General features: G+C 36.3%; 1 protein-coding gene across 1 annotated transcript in view; it reads left to right on the top strand.

Moving 5' to 3' along the window:
- LOC131060113 (endo-1,3;1,4-beta-D-glucanase) overlaps positions 1–25,064 on the top strand; it is a 149,529-nt gene that overhangs the window by 113,660 nt on the left and 10,805 nt on the right.

Here is a 25,064-nt window from a genome sequence, read left to right as displayed (position 1 = left end):
ATGATATGATCATCTGCTTGCTTTTCAACTTTTTCGGATTTAGAATAAAAAAAAAACTTACTAAAAATAGCAAGTCCTCAAAATTCGCTCAAATTTCACTGGTAGCTTCCTTGAAGGGTTCTCTTATCAATGCTTCGCACAGATTTCACAATGCCCTAGGCTACTAACTTCATTTCTAAGTTTGAAGGATAAAAATCGTAAAATAGACAATACATGCTTCTAGACTTGGCCAAATTTTTCCAAAACACTTGTAGACTTAGCCAAAATTTGGTTGTTTTTGTTTCAATTTTTCATACCAATTCTCAAGGTTATCCTGACGCTTAGCCAAATATCTATCATTCCATTCCTCTACACATGAATTCTTTGTTCTATCACTACAATCTCTTCCTTGGATGATGATATCATCCACTCAACGATGTCCTCCTCTTGGCATCCAAAGTCTTGCTCCCCACAATGTACCTAAATAAGACAAGGGAACGTTGTGAAATACAAGTATCAATCAAGTTCATAGTTAGCAAAATGCAAAGTTCGAAGGATAAAGCAATAAGAACAATGCATTTCTCAATACATCAAAATCCTAATTCTCGACTTGATGACAATATTAAGGCTGTATCCTATCTAGGTTGTATATTCCTTAAGAATCCATTCCCTGCATAGTCATTTCATTACTTTCAAAGATAAAATCCAGATTGACAAGACCTTACAACTCATTCCTTGGGATCGGGAGATGACACAAACTTCAAAAGACTTGGCTTATTCAACAAAAAGAGGGGGTCCTCATTTGCGATGGGGCAATGTGTGAAAACGTCACAAAAATACCATTACTGCCATTAGTATTACTAATAGTCTCAATACAATCAACTAAGTGTAGACATAAGACAACAAGGAGGTGGACATCCACAAACCATCTGCAACCAATATCCATCTGTTCCTCTTTGCAACCTCTTTATACTAGTTAAGCAAATCTTGACAACAACATACAAACAATAGCCAATGCAGTCTTATTATCAAATCCTTAGCAATCTACTCAATCATAAATACAGATAGTTATGTCAGTTACATCACTATTGCCAACAAACACTTTCTCAACAACTGCAACACTAATCAAGAGTCAATCATCTCTACACCACTACATATCTGATAGGATAAGAACAAATATCTCTCCATAGAGCAACATCCAAATATTAGTATTGTCAACCATATCACCAAAGTAAATTAGATATCAACACCAAGATGGTGGACATCAAACCCAAAGCATCAACACAATCTGCAACAATCCTTTGCACAAAAAACATATTAGACACTCTGTACCATGTGACAACACTTGGCCAAGAACATTAGCAATAGGCAGGCAGACAACCGCCATAGAGAACCATCAACCAATCTCAGTGTAGACACCATACAACTTCGCCATTATTGTAGCAAGCAAGCTAGCAAGCTAGCAGCCACCATATCCAAAAAGACACCTTATCATCTGTCACCAGTCAGGGACCACATCATCAATGACACCTCAACATTTGTTACTAGCAAAGGACCATACATAGGACAACATATATTGTTAGACATCAGGTTGACATCAATGACAACACATATTGCGAACAAAAATTTGGGGAGAGGTTGAGGTTCTAATGTTTATAATTTTTTGTAGTTCTTTGTTTGGCATAAAAGGATGTGATTGTGGCTTCGGCTCGACCTCCATCTTGTTAGTAGATGACAATGACTCCACCTTTGCCTCATCAATTTTATATAGTCTTATAGCTCCTTTTGTTGCACCCACATCCTCCACTGTTTGCCTCTCAAAATGAAGAATATGGGGAGTGTTCATTCTGCCCTATCCAATGGCTATAAGGATCAATGCCATCCAAAACAATGACTTCCTTTGATTTGTCCTCTACCTTTTTAGTGCAAAGTCGAAAGTTGCATTGCACAAAGACAATGTCATTGGGGCGTTTTTGAGTTAATTTTTCTCTCTTCTTCGTGTGGGTGGCCTCAAACAAACTCTTGTTGCGCTTGCAATAAGATGCTACAAGGTTGGCACAAAATGCAAAGGGCTAACCTTTGAAGATTTTGGGGTATTTGCACCCCACTCTATACACCAAGAATCTACAAAATAAAATATTAAAGAGTTAGCAAGCAAACCATATTTTATCAAATTATTAATAATAAATTTGTAACTTGTGAGATGCATGTGATGTAAAGACCCATTTTTGATTACCGAGTGATGGGGTGGTTCTTCCTTGGATAGCTAGTTTTGAAGAAAAGTGCTCACCCCTAGCAATCTTGTAATTATGCAATTATTGAATAATGAGGTCTCTCACCTCAAACTAGGGTATCATCCTTTATATGCATGTTGTGAGGCCCTCTAAACCTCTCCCTTAGGATCTAAGAAGCTATCCCAATGGAAATAATTGGAATTGAGAAAGTACCCTACTGCATGGATGGGTTGGTGGAGTTGATTCTTCCACCTCTGATCAATGATCTCCCAAATGGATCAATTTAGGGTTGTTCCCCTTGTAATACTTCAGATGGACTCTTTGGCCCTATCGATGGCCTGATAAGAGTTTCCCATTGGGTTTTGATCACCATCTACCAAACAAAGGATTCTAACCAAGGTCTCCAACACCTACACTTTACAAATACAAAAAGATTAAGGTTACAAATTTATAATGAAAGAAAAAAAAATATTCATTTTGAATTTAAAATTGAAGTTTTGAGGTCACCTTCACGATCTTGGTAGCTCTTTGTGCGAAAGATTATCAAAGTTTACCCTTCCTCTCCCCTTCAGGCTTTTTTGAATATGATGAGTCTAGTTGTGCTTGACTCACAAACACCTATTTGAAGGAAGTCTACAAACCAATTATCCCTTGCAACATTAGGAAAATTGTTGCAAACCTTGTGACACTCAATCGCACCAACTCTTGCCCTTTGGTGTGATTTTTCAACAAATTAAGAACCCAAGTGATTATAAATCAATTTTTTTATGCTTCTTGCATTATCCACAACCGGTCTCACCCAATCAAGTTTCACGGTGTCCTCCGAAAGAAGGTTAAGGTAATGTGCTATGCAAGGAATCTCTTCAAGCAATCTCCTAGCCACCACATATACTGTTGTATTGCCAGTGATTTAAACTACATTCTCTATGCCCACCTCCATGACAACTTCCTCCAACATTAAACTCAATGTTCTTGCATTTTTTACTTTATTAGAGGTATCCATCGATTTCAAAAAAAAATACCTCACCATTTGAAGCTATCAAAAAAATGATAATGATGTGGTTCTTGTTGTCCATCCATCCATTTGAAAGAACGATGCAGCCATACTTGCACCATTGCTTATTTAGTTCTTCCACTAACTTTGCCTCTTTAGTTGCATCCATGAGCAACCTCCCACGTAAGTCTTTCCGAGAAGGTACCTTGTAGCCTCCGAATTGTCCCAATAGGGACTGCTTGCCAAATTAAAGGGAAGGCTGTTAAATACCAAATATTGGCACATGCCTTATCTGCTTCTCAATGCACCTCCCTGTTCTACCTTGTACCTTCCAATGAATGTTGTTCTCTAGGCATGTTTCTAGGTACAAAAAAGCTATGAAGTGTGCATGTAGGTGTTCTACTTGAAGTAGATGAAGTGGATGTCGATGTGTTTCATATGTGTGGATCACGAAGGGAGCTCATTATGCCTTCACAAGGTATTTCTTCATCTTTTTCTACTTGCATTAGAGGATCATGACTACTAACCATGGATGTTGCTATGGTTGCCCTTGTCTTCTCCCTTTGTAATTTTTTCTCTTCTACTAATGCAAGGTTTGCATTCATCTCTCATTTTATTTCTTTTGTGATGTTGGTATAGGGCTTGGCATCACAAAAAATAATGTCTGCAAGATGGTATTTGAAGTGATTCATGCTTTCATGATATAGCTTGTGGCATTTGATGTAAACAAATATCCTAGGTGTCGGTCTCTGTCTGAAATATTTCCAAGTGGAGTCTCTAGCTTTTGTCACAACCCTATTTACTACTTATCTATTTATTAATAATTTCATTAATTATTATTTATGAATATATATTAATGATTATGTTATCTATGAACATTGAATTGTAATTAAAATATTTTTGTTATTTATTAAATATTATATTATTATGATAATTAAAATGTCTTTCAATTTCTATACTATTATTTATTTAGTCAAAAATAGTAAGATATTATTAATGACTAAATTATTATTTTATTACCAATATTGAAATGTACATATTTTATTTGGAAGATCTTTAATAATATTAGGATATATTTATATATTTATTTTGACTAATATATTATTTTATTCTAATAGTGAAAGTAAATATTTTATTTAGAAAGTTATCTAATATTTTATTTATAATTTAAATGTTATTTATTCTAATTAAATTAAATATATAATTTAAATTACATATCTAAATAAATATCATTTTGTTTAAATATAAAATAATATAAAAGGAAATCTTTATGTAAAGGAGTATACGTTGAGATTAAAAAGAAGAATAAGTTAGTTTTAAAGGAAGATAAGATATAGGCATACGTGGGGGAAATATATTTTTAATTTTAACTTACATAGACTAAGCCTTCCATGTGAAGGTGAGTTGACAAATAAATTAAAAAGCAAGATAAAAAGTGAGTTGGCATAAAAGGATAAGAATTGGTAAGATAAAATAAAACAAATAATTATTATGGTTTTTATATTTCTTTAGTTTCTATTATGTTTTAAGATAATTAAGATAATTGGGAGGATAAGTTTAGATAAAGATAGACATGTTTCCAAGGATAAAAGATATCTTCTTGGATAAGATAAGATAAGATGAGATGTAGTAAAATAATTTTAAAAAACAAATAAATCTAATCCTCTCCCGAGTTTTCTATATAAACAATGAATTGTTTCTCATTTGGGGGTTATGTAATCTTTGTTTTTAAGTGCAACAATAAAACATAGTCTGGAAGGAGAAATCAGTAATTAGAGTCTAGTTTTGTCAGTAGAAGATATAAGATATAATGAGAAAGATATATTTTTATTTTTCTTTGTAAAGACAATTGCAGTCCATTGCAAGCTAAAAGAAGTTGATTGTAGAAAGGAAACTGGACTTATTACATTCAAGGTATATTTGGTGGTTTTTACTTTCTTTTAATGACAGATATTTATATTGTTACTCTCTAGAATTTGTACTTTTGTATTATCCTCACTGCTATTTTCAATATGATTGTAAGTGAGTCCAAGGGTTTGTGTTCTATTGGTTAAAGCATTGAGTTCTCATTGTGGAGATCAAAGTTCGATTCCCAAAGGGACATCTAATATGGAATTCAAAGTTGTAACTCTTAGTCTTCCACAATTGGCTTCTAGGTGGTTTCTAATAAGCGGATTCTAATTTGTGACTCTTGGTCTTCCATAGGTTGATTCTAGTGTGGTTGCTCGAAAAGAGCTAGTATTAGTGTCATGGTTGTGGTTGCTTGATATGAGGAAATATTAGTGTCATGTAATGGTCTCAAGTTGATGCTCGTACGAGCAAAATATTTGTAAATGATCTGGAATATAAAAAAAATATGATTGTAAGTGAGTAATCTTCACATACATGGTTGTATGTAGATGATGGAATCATCTATATACATCTATGCATGTTATGCTTATGAAGGATTCATGCACGTGTTTAGTGAATTATCATGCATGCCATGAAGGGCACTATATAGAGTTGTCTCTTGTAGGAGTTAAGAGAGTCTATTATTTGCTTTCAGATTAAATAAATTTGGATCATCTTTCCTTTTTATTAGTAGGTTGGCACGATAGTATGTGATATGCAATTTATAGCTAAGGGTTAAGTAGCTCGAATAAACAAGTAAATAATTTATTCAAATACTTCTATTTCTTTGAAATTGAGAATAGTTGGATCCTTGTGTCAATAAAGACTACAAGTTCCTATTGCTTGAGTCAAATATGAAATGGTATGTTTAGGGTCAAATTAAGAAAATACTTTTGGTAATAGATAGACTCCTTAGATATTAAATATCTAGGGATAGGAATTATAATTATCTCTTAAACTCGATTCAATATAAAGTACTTGATTGGTTGGGTCCCTTATAATAATGTTCAAAGTTACTTATAACCGACAAATTATATGGCATATTAATGACATGTTGATGAATTATGGCCATTTCTTTCTTAATTGGGTTATTTGAATGTTAGCAATATGTAGTATGAAAATGATTATCAAAGCTTGAGCTCTCATAGGTCTTGGAAGGATGTTTATCAATGCCTATTAAGGCTTATTATTATTCCGTGAATTCAATTACTTCACATATCTTATTGAAATGACTTTCTTGAAAGATGTAATCAAATTTTTATACATAGACTTGTGAATAAGCATAGATTTATGCATTATATGTACTTATGTGCCTTTCTTTACATATTGCTCCTAGATTTTTAGTTTGTATTAAGCATGAAAATGTCATATTCATATGTATAGTTTGGTGAGATTCTAATTGTTGACTAGATGAAATGCTGAAGATGCCTTTTCGAGTTATTAGATATAATGAGCTCTCTTTTAAGAATCTCACAGTTGTCTTCTATGAAATAAAGAGTGTGATTGAGATATTCATTGGCTTTCAAGAATAGATGCATGGATGCATCATGTGTTTTCTCCATATTGAGATAATTCTTGTTATGCTTACCTATTGGGATAAATTTGACTATGATTGAATTGAGGGCTTGAGATGACTCTAGATAGATAAGAAAAGATTATTGCTTTTATCGTGTTACGAGTATATATGAATCTTGTGTGGTCATTATATCATTACACTAGTGTCAGAAGGAAGATATAAGATATTGCACAATTCCATTACTCCTACCAGATTTACATGGTTAGTCTCCCTCGTGCTGGGTCGGGAATCTTTTGTGTCATGAAATATTTCGGGGAAGTGTAACTACTTCATGGTAGGGCATGTTGATGTGTTTTTTATGCACATGTGAACACAGAATAAAATACCCAAAAGTATCTTATCCTCTCTTGAACAAAGCTTCTCAAATGTTGAAGATAAGATTAAGGATCACTTGAGATAACTCCAAGGTTTATAAATGTCAAGTCTTGACGCGTGGATAAGATCGTTAGTTTGATATGATTATGCTGGAATCACACAGGGACTTACGTTGAATTGTCAAATTCTTGAATCGCTGGAACTAGATCATTTGATGTTGCAAGCTTGTGATGCTTTTTATCCTAAACTAGCTTGATTTGAAAAAAAGGGCAAAAGATGAAGGGTTGAGAGAGTCTATTTAGAATGTAAGAAGATGAGTGAGTGATTAGATGGAATCCTACTGGGCAAGGTCTCACCATCAAATTGAACAATTTGACACAAGCTCGGTGCAATCTTCTAAGGGATAATTCGAAGATGTTCAAATCATTACCATCAAACATTGATCACCATCCAAGTCAATGCATAAACAATGGATGTATAGCGATTTGAAGTTAAGTGCATATCATTCCACTTGACCACACAAGGCACACTTACAATCAGCAAGAGGCTAGTGGTATGGACTAAACGGATTCCACACAAATGCATTCAACAAATCCCTCCATCCAATCTAATCAACATGAAATTAAATTGAGAAGTAAAGATTATGCAAGTTGTTGAAGTAACAAATCAAATTCACCATAACTTCAATGAAATCAATTGTTCTTTACAACAAGGTTTGACAACAATATTTGCCTTCCTCTAATCTAGCTTCTATTCTAATCTAGCTACCATCTTAGCTCTGTTCACTATTCACTATTCTATTCACTATTTCTCCTGCGACTAACTATTATTATCTCTCTATTAACCTTTACAAATGAGAGGTTTGAGCCTTTTATAGTGCTCTCGATACAATTCAATGGCTCTAATCAACTTGAGATCAATGGCCGAGATTTTACAATGAAAACCCTAATTAGGGTTTGTTAAAACAAACTCAATTCTGGCCAATGAAATAATTACAACACTTTGGCATGACCAATAGATAATAAGGGTAGGTGCCTCGAAGTTTGTGCCATCATGAATGAGTCAAGTTCATTGCATCTAGACGTGCTGAGGTGGAACTTGTTTGATTGGTGGAATGGTGATTGGGATGATGACTAGGTTGCCACTTCAACTTGCACTTGTAGACTTGATTCATCACCATGAAGGGATGTTGAGAGATGCCTCTTGATACTCAACATTTCAAGTTCGTGCAAAGTAGTGGTGATGGGAAGCATTGATGTAACTGAGCCATTCCTCCATCCTCGCTTGCTTGCCTTAGGGTGATTGTATGACTTCTCCATCGCACTCCTTTGATCTCTTCATGTTTCCATGGTGCGGTGAGAGTTGAGATTCCTCTTGGGCATTCTTGTGCTTGTAAATGAAGTTTTCCCTTTTGCATGGTGGTATAGATCTTACAATCTTTCTCCTTTTGCTTGGCCATCACCATCCTCTCTCATCTGCAAAACAAAAAAAACATGATATCAAATACACATGATATATAACCTTGATAGTTCTTCTAACTTGATATATTCTTTGATTTTATATGTTTTGTAGGTTTGATAAGAGGATTTAGAGAAAATCCGCTCTCATGAAGGAGCACTTGGAGTTGTTTTTTTGCTCCTAGAGAGGAGCACTTGAAGTTTGCTCCAACCATGATGCTCATGAAGTTACCCTGAAATTTGCCTTTGAACTCACTTTCATTCATTTTCCTTTATTCTTTGGGTTCTAACATTGAGTCTTCCCACCATTTATTAATGCAAACATGATGAACTGTCCCTAGGGAAGGCCTCTAGAGGAAATTCGGTCCAAATGGTGTGCACATGAATTTCGCTCCAATCACCTTGCTCATGAAGTAACCTTATCTTGCCTATTCATCTTCTTAACTCAAAATCACTCCTTCCAAGCATTAAATCCGTTCAAAGCAATGTTCTCATAAACAATCTTGCAAATTTGCTCTTGATCACATGCACATGAAGTTCTCTCCCCTTGCTTTGAACATGAAGTTCTCTCTCCCTGCCCTGAACATGAAGTTCGCTCCCCTGGGCTTGAAGATGAAGTTCGCTCCCCTGGGCTTGAAGATGAAGTTCGCTCCCCTTGGCCTGAAGATGAAGTTCGCTCCCCTTGGCTTGAAGATGAAGTTCGCTCCCCTTGGCCTGAAGATGAAGTTCGCTCTCTTAGGCTTAGAGATGAAGTTCGCTCTCCTCGGCTTGAACATGAAGTTCGCTCCTTTGGGCTTGAAGATGAAGTTCGCTCTCCCTGCCTTGAACATGAAGTTCGCTCCTTCTTCCTTGGACATGAAGTTCTCTCTGATTTGAGTGCACATGAAGTTAGTCTTAAATCTCACTTCTCATCATCATTCAAAATCACTCTTTCCAAGCATCAAATTGGCTCAAAGCAATGTTCTTATAAACAATCTTGTAAATTCGCTAGGAACACATGAAGTAGAGTTCACTCTATAACCTTAACACTTGAAATTCGCTCTAGAAGCTCAGCACATGAAATTCGCTCTCCTTGACTTGAACATGAAGTCCGCTCTCCCTGCCTTGAACATGAAGTTCGCTCCCTTGGGCTTGAAGATGAAGTTTGCTCTCCTAGGCTTGAAGATGAAGTTCGATCTCGTGGGCTTGAAGATGAAGTTCGCTTCACAAAGGGGGTACATGAAGTGAAGTCCAAATCATAGTGGATGCACATGAAGTGAAGTGAAACTTGACACTTAGTGTTTTCTTGCTCACTCTCCTTCATTCCATTCGTTCAAGCTTGTTAAATCTAGGCTCATGGTGCATACGTACTTGACCCAATTGATGTTTCCCTCTATCAAACCTCTTTCTCTTTATGTTCATTTTGACTTCATTTCATCCGCAAAAGAAGAGCTATCCTCCTAACTCCTGGCTTCCTGACCATCTATACCCCTCTAATGCAAAGGCTAATAGCTAAGAACTCTAACACTACCCTAGAAAGTAGAAAAGAGTGGGGGTCTCCATTTGCGATGGGGTGATGTGTTAATACCTCATTGTAGGGCGGATATGCACTTCGACAATGTTATCTCTCATAAGGTGCTCAAGGCAAATAGATGTCAGAGTTCTTGTCATGGCGGTCTTCATGATTTGACCCCTATGTATTCTTTGTGATTGACCTTGTGGTCTAGTGTAAATGAATATTTTCCTTGTGTTCTGTGTTGATAGTAGCTTATGTAATAAACCTTATGTCCTCTAACTTTATGTTAAAATATAATTTCTCAATTCTAATCTTGTATATTGGGACACATGGCATTGACATATGCTTGTTTATGTACAATTTTGTGAATTGTGTTATTTTTAAATTACGAAGGTCCTTACAGCTTTGGTTGGATGAGTTCCTGAGATCAGTGTCAATCTTGAGATTGAGCCTGAGCTTGATCCATAGGCTTTTCTATTTGCCATTGAATTTAACCTACAAGTACAAAATGAAAGTACAACATTTTAATTTTTAATTGCTAAAGAAATAGCCAAAATTCAACATAAATTTACTATAAATCAGCATAAATTTAGTCTAAAACTAGTATAGATCAGCATAAATTCAATATAACTTAATTCTTTTATTCCCAAAAAATGGTAAAAATAAAAAAAATGATTTGTGTAGATCAAGAAAATACAAATTAATTTAAAAAATCAGCATAAATGAACAAAAAATGGCGATGAATTCAATTGTTTGAAAGTAAATTTCTAAATATTAAGTTTTAGGAAATTGTGAATTGTTTTCAATTTAGATGCTAGATTTTAGCATTAATGAACAAAAAATGGTGATAATTGTTTGGAAGTAAATTTCTAAATACTAAGTTTTAGTAAATTATGAATTGTTTTCAATTTACATGCTAGATTTTAGCAGCCAAAATGAATTTAAATGCTTGCAAAAAAGATTTTTTTTTTTAATAACTTGCCCTTAAAATTCTTCAAATTTGTCCTTCAAATCTGCCTAAAAATCCTTTCAATCTTCTCAAAAGGATGCAAAGTGTGATGGGGGTGGCTGGCTTTAAAGGGCAAAAATTTGTGTATTTTTAGTGTATTTGTTGCAATCTGTCTGTTGCCGCATATGTTGAGTTTTTTCCATGGACAGTTTTAGGAAGTACTCACCAAAAAAAGAGTACTTGCCAAAAACTTGGTGTTTTTGGTGCCATCTGCGTGTTGCCACATATGGTAAGTTTTTGTGTTTGTGTTGGAAATAAGCCACACCCAGACCGACGATGGACTGGTCCAAGAGGGGCCAGTAGCTCAGTGGTAGAGCACTCCAGCAGCGTATGGAAGGTCCTAGGTTCGAGTCCTAGCTGGTCCATGTCTCAACATGGTATCAGAGCCAGGTCCAAGCTAGGAGCCCCAAGCACACAAGAGGTGTGGCTTAAGGGGGGGTGTTGGTGTTGGAAATAAGCCACACCTGGACCGACGATGGACTGGTCCAAGAGGGGCCAGTAGCTTAGTGGTAGAGCACTCCAGCAGCGTATGGAAGGTCCTAGGTTCGAGTCCTAGCTGGTCCATGTCTCAACATTCTGCCTTGGACTTGTTGATGTTTAGGCAAGTACCCACCAAAAAAATGACAAGTTTGCTAGAAACTTTGGGAGTAGAACTCATGAGCTTCCTTGTGAGTTACTCAGCGGACCAAAAACTTTGCAAGTACTCATCGACTCAGCAAGTTCTTGCCAAGTTTGCCAACTATGCTCCAAATGGCTGTTGATAATTTTATAGCTGTAAAGTGCCTTTTATAATAATTTTTGAGCGAGATTTCTGTTGATCTAAATGCTCAATAGTCAATACTTGATGTAGAAACAACTTCTTGTGATCCTCTATAGAAGGCTGATTGAATATGAAGCTGCAGATATTTTTAGGCATTTTAGATCCCCCAAAGGGGAATCAATGCTCTCTCCAAGATACGCCACACACCCTCCAAAATACTCCAAGGCTGTGGTAGACTTTGTGAAGGTTTTTAAGCCTTTTAAGATGGAAATTGCCTCCCTTATAATAATCACAACCCTAACTAAAATGTTATCACTGCCTTTGCACATGTACCGTCAGCCCAAAATGGTATAGTTGGTTCAAATAAACATCATAATAATTTTAATAAATAATTTCTACTCTTCACACTTATAATAAATACATTTTGGGAATTTCAAAATATGATAAATTTGCCATTAAAACTATCTTCAATGACTTCAACAAAATCTACAAAATTAGTCTAAGCAAGCATGATGGGAGAGTGAGTGAGAGGAGCGTGCACGAAGGCGAGAGGAGGCAGAGCAAGCGAGAAGGAGACGGTTGTGAAGGAAACCCTAGGTGATGATGATTTTTGAAGATAACAACCCAAATTCTGAAAACCCTGATCCAGGATTTGGGGTTTCACCTTTTGGGGATAACAAGAATGTTTTCCGTGTTCCATTTTCTTGTGGATATGTTTTCAACGGTTGCTCATCTAGTGCTATTTTGGATGGTGCTAAAGCTTGTGAGGATTTTGATCTTGTGGAGGCTCCCTCAGTGGATTGTTGTCCGAGGACCTCTCTTTTCGTGGTTGGGGCTTGTTCCAGTTTTGATGGATTTGATATTGAGGATGGGGTTTTGTGGGAAGAGGATAATGGGTTTCCTTATTCACTGTTCTTTGATTTCTCTCCTTTTGATGGAGAAGACTCAGATGATGAGGATGTGCTCCTCGTGAATATGTTTTTGGAGGCTTGTTCAGAAGCTAACAAGATTGTTGAGGTGTTGGTGTTGGAGGACGTGGATGGTGACCTGATTTTGGTCTAAGAAGAGGGTTTCTTTCCCCTTCTCCTGGTCCTTTGTCATCCTTGTATCAAATTGTTACTGATCTATCAAAAACCCTTAATCCTGGCCAGGTTGATAAGGATTTTTCTCATATTGAGATGGAAGGAAATGGTGATGAAAAAAATATTGAGCTCGCTCAGAATGATAAGGGTTATGAAAATGTTATGTCTCCTATTGAGAAGGTGGGAAATGGTACTGATAAGCCTTTTGAGGAAGATATTTCTTTGGTGAGTTTGAAGTTAGTTTTAAGCTCTATTGTTTCCAAAGTTGCTACTTTGGTTGTTGTTCTTGAGCCTACTGTTGCTACTCCTGACCAACCCTTGCAACCTTTCTTGTTGAGGTTCGTACGTTTAGTGATAAGAGTGTGGATAGTGGTTATTCAGCTGTTTGTTCTGCTTGGGGCAGCAATCTTGTGGATATGGTGGATGCTCAGGTTTTACTTTGATGTTCCTGACTCCCTTCTTGCTGATTTGATTGCTTGTCTCAGGAGTTCTCTTGTTGGGAGATTATGTGGGAATTGACCTAATATTGATACTGTTAGAAGATGGATCCATCATGTTTGGAAATGTTGTGGTGAGGTAAAGGCTTCTTCTATGTTAAATAGTTTTCTCCTTTTTTCCTCTTCTTACCAAGATGTTTGTTCTAGGATTCTTAATGAAGGCCTTTGTTTTTGGGTCTAAATGGTCTTAGTCTTCATAATTGGTCTCTTGGTCTCAACCTGTGGAAGGAAATATTGTTATTTCCTATTTGGGTTTGGTTGCCTGGGCTGCCATTGGAATTTTGGAATGAAAATATTTTCAAGATAATTGCCAATTTTTTGGGGAAGTATAGTGCTACGGATAAGATTACAAAATTTAATAAGTGCTTATTATTTGCTAGATTTTGTGTGCTTGTGGAGAAAAATCAGGCTCTCCCTACCCATTTCACCCTATCCTCCATATTTGGGGATTGGGTGCAGCAGTTTGAGTATGAAGATTCTCCGATTATTTGTCATGCATGCAATATGGTGGGTCGTGGCCACCATTTTTTCTTAAAAAATAAGAAACAACACTTTGTTTGGAAAAAGAAGGATCAAATGTTGACACATAAGGATGAGCCTATCCCTTTTTTCCAGCAGGTTCAAAATACCGATTCTAACAAAGGGAGTTTTTTTGGGAGTGTTCAAGGATAGATAATGCTTTGGAGCCTAATGAAGGATGTGCTAGTGATTTTATGTCTCCTCCTTATCTCAAGAAAATGCGATTTGGGGTGAAGGATCCTTCCACAGTGCTCAATCAAAGCACTTTGGACCAATTTTTTAAACCACCTTGATTTTAGGCTAGTTCTTGTTTGCTCAAGTGTTGTTATGCCTCTTGCTGTTTTGTAGTTATTTTGTTGTTTTGTAGTTGTTTGTTGATTTGTTGGGCTTATTGTTTCATCTTTCTCTTTGTACAAGGGATTAGGGCCCTTTCAAAATACTTGCTTATCTAATCAAAAACAAAATCTACAAATTGAAATATTTAATTATAGTTTGTCCAATATTCATTTGAGAATTATTTGCAATTTTCAAAAAAATTGGAAGTTATTCACATTTAACTCAATTTCAAAAATACAAATAAGAACACTTGTGAATCTTGTTTGAATTCACCAAGAATCAACTAGGTGGGTTTTTGTCCATGAAACTGATTGCCAGAAGGGTTTTTGCCTTTTAGGTGAAGATTGAACCAAGATCAAACTCTCCAAGCTAGGGTTTGTTAAAATAAAACTCCAAGAATGCCTTTTCCTCCTCATTTACCTGTTTTTATACTTTTTTCGCTACTTTTTAGAAAGCATTTTTTACTTTTTTGAATAAAGTTTTTTTGTTGTTTTTTTTTTTTGAAAAAATATTTGTCTCCTTTTTTTTTCCTATGCAAGCAACGCTATTATTTTAAGTTTATATTTAAACTCCAAAAAGTCACTTTATAAAGTAATTAGTTAAATAAAGTTGCTTGAGCCTAAATAATTAAATTTAATTATTTCTACACAGTCATCAAAGTTATGGAAAATAATAAATAGCCCAAATATAGGAATTCTTACCCACCATCAATATCTTGAGTGCATATGAGATCGATCGATCTAAGTTGCCATTTTCCCAAATTGAATGACTTCTCTATGAAGTGTGGAGTGCTCCAAAAATGTCAGATTTACACACAAACGATACCATTATGCTCATTTGAGTTCTAAGAACTCTTTGCATTATTAGACTATCTTCCCTATAATGTTGGCACTCTCCAAGAAAGTCGGAAGTTTTTGAGGATGTTGGAATGGACCAAAAAGGGATATTACATTGAGAGGATGGTTCAAGAGATGATAAAGGTAGATATTATTAAGCATAGTCAGAGTGTTTTTTCCTCTCTAGTTGTAATGGTGTGTAAGAAAGACAATTCTCAGTGGACATGTCCAAATTATAGATAGCTCAACAAGTATACCACCAAAGATAAGCTTCAAAATCTAGTAATTGATGATTTGTTAGATGAGCTACATTGGGTTGTTTATTTTACCAAACTGTATCGCCATTCTAGTTATTATCAAATTAGAGTTTCAGATTATACACATAAATCAATGTCCAAAACCAACGTGGGCCACAATGAATTTCTAATGACACCCTTTGGCCAAACAAATGTGCCATCTATATTTCAAGGTATAGTTTCATGCAAATTTGTTTTGGTAATTTTTGATGACATCCCAATATATAGGAAACTTGGGAGGAACACTTGCAATATTTGAATCAGGTTTTAGACACTCTTGAACAACATTAATGTTATGCTAGCCATTTGAGTGTGTTCTTGGTGACAAATAGGTGGATTAGCCATGTCATATTGTTTTGCATGCAAGGTGGACTTTCACAAGATCAATGTCATAGAAGAATGGAAAGTTCCTAGGACACTTAAGAACCTATCAAGTTTCTTAGGGCTTATAAGTTACTATTTCTGATTTGCAATAATAGATTATAAATGGCATTCAAACTTTTTCTAAATGATTCATTTTAGTGGATTTAGGCAATTGCCAAGATATTGGAGAAGCCATAGGAAGCCATATGCACCACTTTAGTTTTAGCCACCTCGATGTTTTTTAAAATCTTAATTGTAGAATGTGTTGCTTGAGGGTATGGCATATGAGCTGTACTCGTGCAAGAAGAAATAATATTTGAGAGTTGCCAACTTAAAGGTAAGAGTTGGTTGAAGCCCATCTAGGAGAAGGGAATGATGGCTTGCTTTCATGTAGTCAAACAAAAGGAGATCATATCTAATGGGAAAACTATTTAAGTTTAAACTGGATCATGTTAGTCTCAAATATATTTTGGAATAGAGGTTGTTATTTGTAGAACAACAAAAATGGGTCACAAAGATGATGGGATATGACTTTGAGATCATATATAGGAAAAGAAAGGAGAATGTTGTGGCTGATGCTCTATCTAGGAGGAACGAAACCAATAGAGTCACTATTGGGTGCCATTTTCTACTGTAGGTAGATTGGGTGAATGAGGTACAAGAATGGAGGACACAAATACACAAAATCTCAGTCACAAGCTCCAATAGGATCCAAGTATGCTAGATAATTTTACGTATAAAGGAGATAATCAATGGTACTAGACCTTGTACTTGTGTAAGAACTCAAACTTTAAGCTCAATGTTCTAGTAGAGATCCATGCTTCTCCAGTAGGTGGGCATTCAAGCTTCTTGAAGAGCTATCATAGAATCAATTAAGATTTTTTTGGTGAAGGGCTCAAAGGAGATGTCCAAAATTTGTAGTAGAATGCATGGTATGTCAACAGAACAAGGAGATAATTAATACTTTAAGTTTAGACCTTTTGTAATCTTTATCTATTGTGAGGTCAAGGTGGGAAGAGTTATCCATGGATCTGATTACTGGCTTGTCTAGGTTTGAGTGTAAGAACCCTTCTGGTTCTAACTCTTCTACTGATGCAAATGCTGTCTTGTTTTTGTATTTTCAAAGGTTTTTAAGAATTTTAAGCAAAAAATAATAAGTGCATCAGGCAAGAAATACACATAAAACTGAATTGACAAGAAGTATAGAGCAACTGCAACTATATTAAGTATCAAGTAACTGCTACAATAGAAACTAATACATAAAACATACTCGGAGGTCCTTAGCTTATTTTAAATAAAGAATTCTGGAGTTTGCCAGCCAAAACTTGAAAACTAACCAAACAAGGCATACAAGTCCAGAGTGCTAATTCTCCAAGCCAAAAAAGAGATGATATAAGTAGAATATGCTAGGCATTGGGAATTGTGCAACCAGAATGCAAAATGGGAAGGCGTTTCAGCCCTCCAAGTCAAATGCCCTTCTTCAGGTCCACACGTGCCAGGCAAAGATTGTATGGCCAACAAGAAGAAATAGTACGACTATTTTATTGAATGCAAAATGCTGCTAATAAGGGCATCTAAACCAGAAAGCCCTTGTTGGAAAATTTGCAAATAATTGAATGAATAAACCTCTGATGTAGCACAATAAGACTCCTGAATGAAGCCCTCTCAGTTGCAATAATTTAGTTGATCTTTCACAGCCTCAAAATCAAAGATCCATGAAGAATTATCGTTCTTCAATAGCAAACCCTCTGAAACCCTTGTCTCATAAAATCCATAGAGAAAAAACCAAGCAATGTCGAATAATCAATAATAATTGAGGTTGAATTGCTTTTTTCTCTTATAACCCCAAATGGCACGAATTCCCAAAAAGGTATGTCCAATGTCATGTAAATACATTTAAATGTATTTAATTCTCTTTCTATAGTCTAATTTGCTTTTGGGCGTCCAAATTCACTTAAGTGATAAAAAAAATCACTTTATAATATTGAAGTGGCTTTTAATTTTAATAAAGTCACTTTATGACTTTATATTATCCATATAAGTTAATTAAATAACTTAACCACTAAAATATTAATATCTCCCTCAATATTCAATCTTTTGACATGCCTTCTGAAGCTGGGGTCAACACTGTATAACCCCCATGTGTCCAGGTGCCCTAACTAAAAATAGCCTATTGCCAGATTGACCTACTATAAACAGTAAGTCCCTCAACTAAGCCCACGCACTGATTGCAAAGGCCCTGGAACTGAACCCAAGACTGAACTGAAGAAGTGGAATTGGCACAGAGACTCTCTATCCAAACATGCTAGCCTACAAGAGTCCAAATAATAGGCTAACCCATCAACAATTGATGTTGACTAGAGTGGGGACATTACAGTCTGCCCTCCCCGAATTCGCTTGTCCTCAAGCAAACTCAATGCTAGATGTTGCAAAATGCGCTCACTCTCCCAAGTAGCATCCTCTATCGGCAAATTTCTCCACTTAACTAGAATTTCCCTGATGAATCGCCTCCAAAGATGACGCTCTCTAGTCTCTATGACGATCTTGGGTACTAATATCAATTTCCCCTCATCATCCAGGGGTGGTAAGTCTGAAGGAGCTATATGTTGTCCCAATGCCTTTTTTAGGTGAGAAACATGGAACACATTTTGAACCTTACTAACTGTCGGTAAATCTAACTCATAAGCCACTTCGCCAACTCGCTTGATAATCCTGAATGGCCCATAATAATGTGGCTTGAGTTTCTCCGAACCCTTCTTCCTAAGAGAGGACTGTCTATAGGGATGTAGCATCAGATACACCATATCCCCGATCTCAAAAGATCACTCAACCCTCCTCTGATCAACATATTTCTTTTGCTGATTCTGAGCCTTCTGAATGTTCTCACGAAGAGCTCTCGTGATATCCTATTCTCCTGTAATAGGTCCCCAACACTCGGTACTCTGCAATTGCTCATCAATAAATCCAGAAAACTAGGAGCATCGTAGCCATATAAAGCTCTGAATGGTGTCATTTGGATAGTCATGTAGTGAGTGGAATTGTAACAATACTCACAAAGATGCAACCACTTCACCCAAGCCTTCTTCTGCCTAAAAATGTAGTTCCGCAGGTATCCCTCCACCCATTTATTGACAATCTCAGTCTGCCCATCAGTCTGAGGGTGGTAGCTAGTACTCGGAGTGAGCTCTGTCCCGCATAGTCTGAATAACTCCTGCCAGAAGTTACCCATGAACCTACTGTCTCTATCACTGACAATGCTTTGAGGTAGCCCATGCAATCTGAATATCTCACGAAAGAAAAGATTTGCCTCCTGTGCAGCTGAATAAGTAGTCATGATTGGGAAGAAATGTGCATACTTAGTCAACCGATCAACTACCACATAAATGTTGTCTCTCCCTTGAGCTTTCGGCAAGCTTGTAATAAAGTCCATAGGCACACATTCCCACTTCCTCTCAGAAATAGGAATTGGCTGAAGCAACCCAGCAGGGTAAGTGTGCTCTTGCTTGTTTTGCTGACAAACAGAGCATTCCCTGACATACTGAAGAATATCAGATTTGAGACCCTTCCAAGTAAATCTTTCTCGTACCTGCCCATAGGTCTTAAAGTATCCAGGATGACCAACCATAGGTGAATCATGTAAAGATCTCAATACCTTGTCCCTCATATCTGAACCTGGGACTAAAAATATCCTCTCTTTGTAAATGATTAAATCATTCACAAGAGAGTACTTGCTGTCCTGTACTGTACCATCATTAATGGCAGAATCCCATGGATTCTTGGCATACTCTGCTAAGATCCAGTGTTTCCAATCCTCGGAAACCTCTGCCATGGAGCTCAAATGTGGATGGCGAGATAAGGCATCAGCAATAACATTCCGAGTCCCTTTGACATAGGAGATGTCAAAATCATAAGACTGTAACTTGCTGACCCATTTCTGTTGATGTTCATTTAGATCCCGCTGTCCAAGGAAACGCTTCAAGCTATTATGATTAGTTTTGATACAAAATTTGCTGCCAACTAAGTACTACCTGAACTTGGCCATTGCATGCATGATGGCCAACATTTCCTTGTCATAAATGGTGTAGCTCCTCTCAGGACCCCTTAGCTTCCTTCTCTCGAAAGCTATAGAATGACGATCCTGCATAATCACTGCACCAATACCCTCTCCACATGCATCACAATGAAGCTCAAAAGTTTTGGTGAAATCTGGCAAGGCTAGAACTAGACATGTAGTCATCAACTACTTGAACTTCTCGAAACACTCCTGTGCTAGAGGTGTCCAAACAAATGCACCCTTCTTTGTCAAATCAATAAGTAGTGCAGCATGTCATGAAAATCCACTAACAAACCGATGGTAAAAGGCACATAAACCAACAAATCCCCTAAGCTGAGTCAAAGTCTCAGGCATAGGCCAATCAATAATGGCACGAACCTTATCAGGGTCCATGCAAACTCTCACTGTTGATCATGTGACCCAAATAAAGAAGCTCTGCCATGCCCAACACACACTTGGACTCCTTGGCATACAAGGACTCCATGTCAAGTATGCCCAAAACAGTATCCAAGTGAACCATGTGCTCCTCCCAAGATCTGCTATAAACCAATATGACGTCAAAGAACAGTAGAATAAATCTCCTCAACTGAGACTTGAAGACCCTGTTCATAGTGAACTAGAAAGTAGCTGGTGCGTTGGTTAAGTCAAAGGGCATGATCAAAAACTCATAGTGTCCACAATGACATTTGAATGCAGTCTTCTCAATATCCTGCTCTTTGACACTAATCTAGTGATAACCTATCCTCAAGTCAATCTTAGAGAAATAACAAGTTTTGTGAAGCTCTCTATCAACTCATTGATGCGAGGGATGGGATACCTGTTCTTTATTGTCTTTTTGTTTAGCATCCAGTAATCAATGCACATCTTGAGTGTACCATCTTTCTTCTTCACCAAAAACACTGATGAAGTGAAAGGAGACTTATTCAGCCTTATGTGTCCCATAGCAAGGAGTTCTTTGATGTTTTTTTCAATCTCATCCTTCAAACGCTTTGGGTGCCGGTAATCATGATGGGCTTAGTGCCCTTCTCCAGCATAATGATGTGCTCTATGCCTCTATCAAGAGGTCTACTAGGTGGTATGTCACTAAACACCTTTGTGTTCTTAGCTCTAAGCTCCTGAACATTTGAATGATAGGGTGTTTTATGCTGCTCCTCATATGAAGGCATTAACTTACACTCTGCTACCCACTCTACCATATCATGTTTGATAAATCTCTCCATTCTTTTGAGAGTTATAACTTTCAAGTTGCTGTCCTTGATGGCTTTAAGTACATGATTTGTTCCATCCACCTTAAATTTCATTTCCATTACCCTAAGGTTGAGTTTAAACTCTCCAATAGCATGAAGCCACTTCATGCCAAGAACTACATCCGTGTTTCCCATGTTAACCACATAAAAATCTGCTCTAAACTCATAGTTATTAAGTTTCATAGGCAGATCCAGAATCATTCTCTCACAATTGAGAGTGTAACCATCAACAACTTTTACCTTTATTCCTTCAAACTCTTGAGTTTGAATTCCACACTTTTCCACCATCAAGCATCTATGAAATTGTGTGATGCACCTGTATCAAGTAAGGAAATGACTCTTTGACCAGCCAAGAGTCCACGCAACTTAAAGTAGCCTTCCCTTTGCATGCTAGATATATGAGCTTTTTGTAGCTCCACTTCCTCTGCATTTTCAACTTCATTTTCTGAGTTTTCAGTCTTTGAATCCTCATGATCAGCTTGCTGGTCTGTGTTATGAGTCATGTTTTCACCCTCATAAAACCATTCCGTATGCTTATTTTGACCTTTAAGTTTGAGAGGACAATCATAGTTTTGATCATAAGGGCCCTTGCAATAGAAGCACAACCTCTTCCTACGCAAATCATTAATTGTTTCCCTATCCAAAGGTGCTGCAAATTTCTTCTTTTGATCTCCATTTTCTGATTTCTTTGGATCAGATTTGCTGTCATTATAGGATGAAGATGGTTTTGAATTGTTTGAGTTGAACTTACTACATGAAGCTGTAAGTTCCATGCTACGAGATTCCCGCATAGCTTTTTGCTAGGTAGGGGGACCAAAAGTTTTAATCCATCCCTTTCAGAATTAATTCCTACCCTACTTATTCTAGCACCCACCCCACCCTTACTGTTTGAAAGGGTTCTAAAGGGCTAGCAGGCTAATTAACTAGGGGTGGGGCAACATAACCCCCCGATGAACCATGGGTTCATAGGCTCATAAAGAACCTCAATAAAAAGAATGACCAGCCTTCTCTTTGAGATACCTGTGACCATGACCGAGAGCCTTTGAAATTCACCAATATAAGGCTCCAAGTTGCCCATTTGTTTCAACCGAGCTAAATCTCTGAAATACAACTTTGGGTCTCTTTTGTCAAAACGTTCAACTAATCTATCAGTGAACTCTTGGTATGAAGTGATAAGATCATGATGCAAGGTAACCATCCCATAGTGCCACCAGTCATGGGCTAACCCATCCAAATGCAAAGCTGCCAACTTAATGGTGTCTTCTTCTGACATAGGATGTAGGGTCAAGAAAGTGTCCAACTTGCTAATCCAAGCTCTTACTGTGACTCTAACAATGCCATAAAAAGTAGAGAGTGTGAGCTTGTTGATTGCATATTTAAGATCATTAGTCTTATTCCATGGTTTCCTGTCATTCTAGTTCCATTTCTTGCTATGTTCCCTCTTTTGACTCATGAACCTGTCAAAGTTAAGATGATCCTTAACTCTTGGTGGTGATGCATCCCACTCATCTTGTAATGTCATCACATCATCTGTAAAGACCACATCACCTTCCTCCTCAACTGCGTCCTCTTCTTCAAGTTCATTTCTCACAAATATTGGGCGACCAACAACACTTCCATTCCCTTCCTGGTTCTGGTTATTACCCCTAGGCATGGTAAACTATTGTACGGCTATAGCAAGCTGTTGCAACACGTTTACTACTTGTTCCTACCCAGCCACTTGGCTTCTTAGTCCTCATTGTTACTAGGATTTATGTGTGGATCACCTTCATTCCTATCTCCCATGATTTCTAATGGCATCTCTTCAAATTGATCCTAGTTTCCTTGTAAACCAAGTCTCCTGCGTGTGTAAAATCCGTGAGGCCCAAACTGATGCTGATGCATAAGAACTTCTAACCCTCCAGGAAAGCAAGATTAGAGCTCTGATACCACTGTAAGAACCCTGCTGGTTCTAACTCTTCTACTGATGCAAATGCTGTCTTCTTTTTGTATTTTCAAAGGTTTTGAAGAATTTTAAGCAAAAAATAACAAGTGCACCAGGCAAGAAATGCACATAAAACTAAATTGACAAGAAGTATAGAGCAACTACAACTATATTAAGTATTAGATAACTGCTACAATAGAAACGAATAAATAAAACATACCTGAAGGTCCTCAACTTATTTGAAATAAAGAATTCTAGAGTTTGCAAGCCAAAACTGTGAAACTGACCAAACAAGGCGTACAAGTCCAAAGTGCTAATTCTCCAGCTAGAAAAGAGATGAAATAACTAGAATATGCTAGGCATTGGGAATGGTGCAACTGGAATGCAAAATGGGAAGGCGTTTCAGCCCTCCAAGTCAAATGCCCTTTTCCAAGTCCACACGTGCCATGCAAAGATTGTACGACCAACAAGAAGAAATAGTACGATTGTTTTATTGAATGCAAAATGCTTCTAATAAGGGTGTCTAAACCAGAATGCCCTTTCCTTATTGAAAAATCTGCAAATAACTGAATGAATAAACCTCTGATGTAGCACAATAAGACTCCTGAATGAAGCCCTCTCAGTTGCAATAATTCAGCTGATCTTTCACAACCTTAGAGTCACAAATTCATGAAGAATTATCGTTCTTCAATAGAAAACCCTCTGAAACCCTTGTCTCAGAAAATCCACAAAGCAAAAACCAATCAATGTCAAATAATAAAAAGTTATTAAGGTTGAATTGCTTTTTTCCTCTTATAACCCCAAATGGCATGAATTCCCAAAAAGGTATGCCCAATGTCATTTAAATACATTTATATGTATTTAATTCACTTTCTATAGTCTAATTTTCTTTTGGGCGTCCAAATTCACTGCAATGATTTAAAAAAAATCACTATAAAATATTTAAGTGGCTTTTCATTTTAATAAAGTCACTTTATGACTTTATAATATCCATATAAGTTAATTAAATAAGAGACACAAAACATTATGTTCTTGCCATTAATTTATAGTAGATAAAAGTAGAGTTGAAAATAGAGGGGGAGAGAAAGGGAGAGAGAACTAGATAGAGAGATAGAGACAGGGGGAGGGAGAGTTAGAGAAAAAAAATAGAGAGAAAGAGGTAGAGGGGAGAGATAAATGCTTCAAGTTCCTGTCAATAGTGTGTTTAGTTTAGTTGGGAGAGATAGAAAGAGGGAGGGAGAGAAAGGGGGAGAGATAAGTAGAGGAGGAAGAGAGAAAAGGGGAGGGAAAGGAGAAAAAGGGAAAGTAATAACTAGAAAGTGAGAGGAGAGATAGGGAAAGAGATAACTAGAGGGTGATAGACAGAGATAGAGAGGGATAGGGAAAGAGATAGAGAGAGAGATAGGGAGAAAGAGGTGGACAAAGATATGGAGGGAGGGAGGGAGGGAGGGAGGGAGAGAGAGGGGGGGGGAGGGGGGAGAGGGAGGCGGAGGGGAAAAGGTATGGACAAAAAGAGATAAAGAGAGGAGCAAGATGGAGTTAGAAAGAGAGAGAAATTAAGAGATAGAGATAAAGAGGAGAGATGGAGTGAAAAAAGAGAGGTAGAGATAATGAAACAAATAGTCTTAAATTAAATTAATTCGAATTACTTTTGATTATTATTTGTAATTTCATAAAAAGACAAATAATAAAAGCAAATTTCAAACTTAAATTAAAATTTAAATGAAAACTACTAAAAAGAAGAAAAATCAATTCGTAATTTTACGATTTATTTAATTCAACTTATATATAACTAATAAAAAAATGATTAATGCTTTTCAAATTTATATATAATATTTTATTTATTTTAATTACTTTTAATTATTATTTATAATTTTATTAAAAATATATAAATAATTATAGAAAATTTCAATATTAATAAGATTAAAAAAATCAATTCTTAATTTGACAATTTATTTAATTCAATTTATACATGATAATAAGAATTAATATTATTAAAATTTTCATATAATGTATATTACAATTAATTAATTATATATTCTATATTAAAATATCAAAAAATAAATCTTTTCAAACTTGATTTTTCTAACGTTATAGTATTGCTAAGAGAAATCTAAAATCTCATTATACTCTATCAACTAAATTTGCAATACTCTACATTAAGTTATAAATTTATATTTATTAAAATGTTACATTTTAAA

Source organism: Cryptomeria japonica, chromosome 3 (genome assembly GCF_030272615.1).
Source record: "Cryptomeria japonica chromosome 3, Sugi_1.0, whole genome shotgun sequence".
NCBI lineage: Eukaryota > Viridiplantae > Streptophyta > Pinopsida > Cupressales > Cupressaceae > Cryptomeria > Cryptomeria japonica.
The sequence above is the reverse complement of the archived record's forward strand: the minus strand, read 5'-3'. Positions and strand labels throughout refer to the sequence as shown.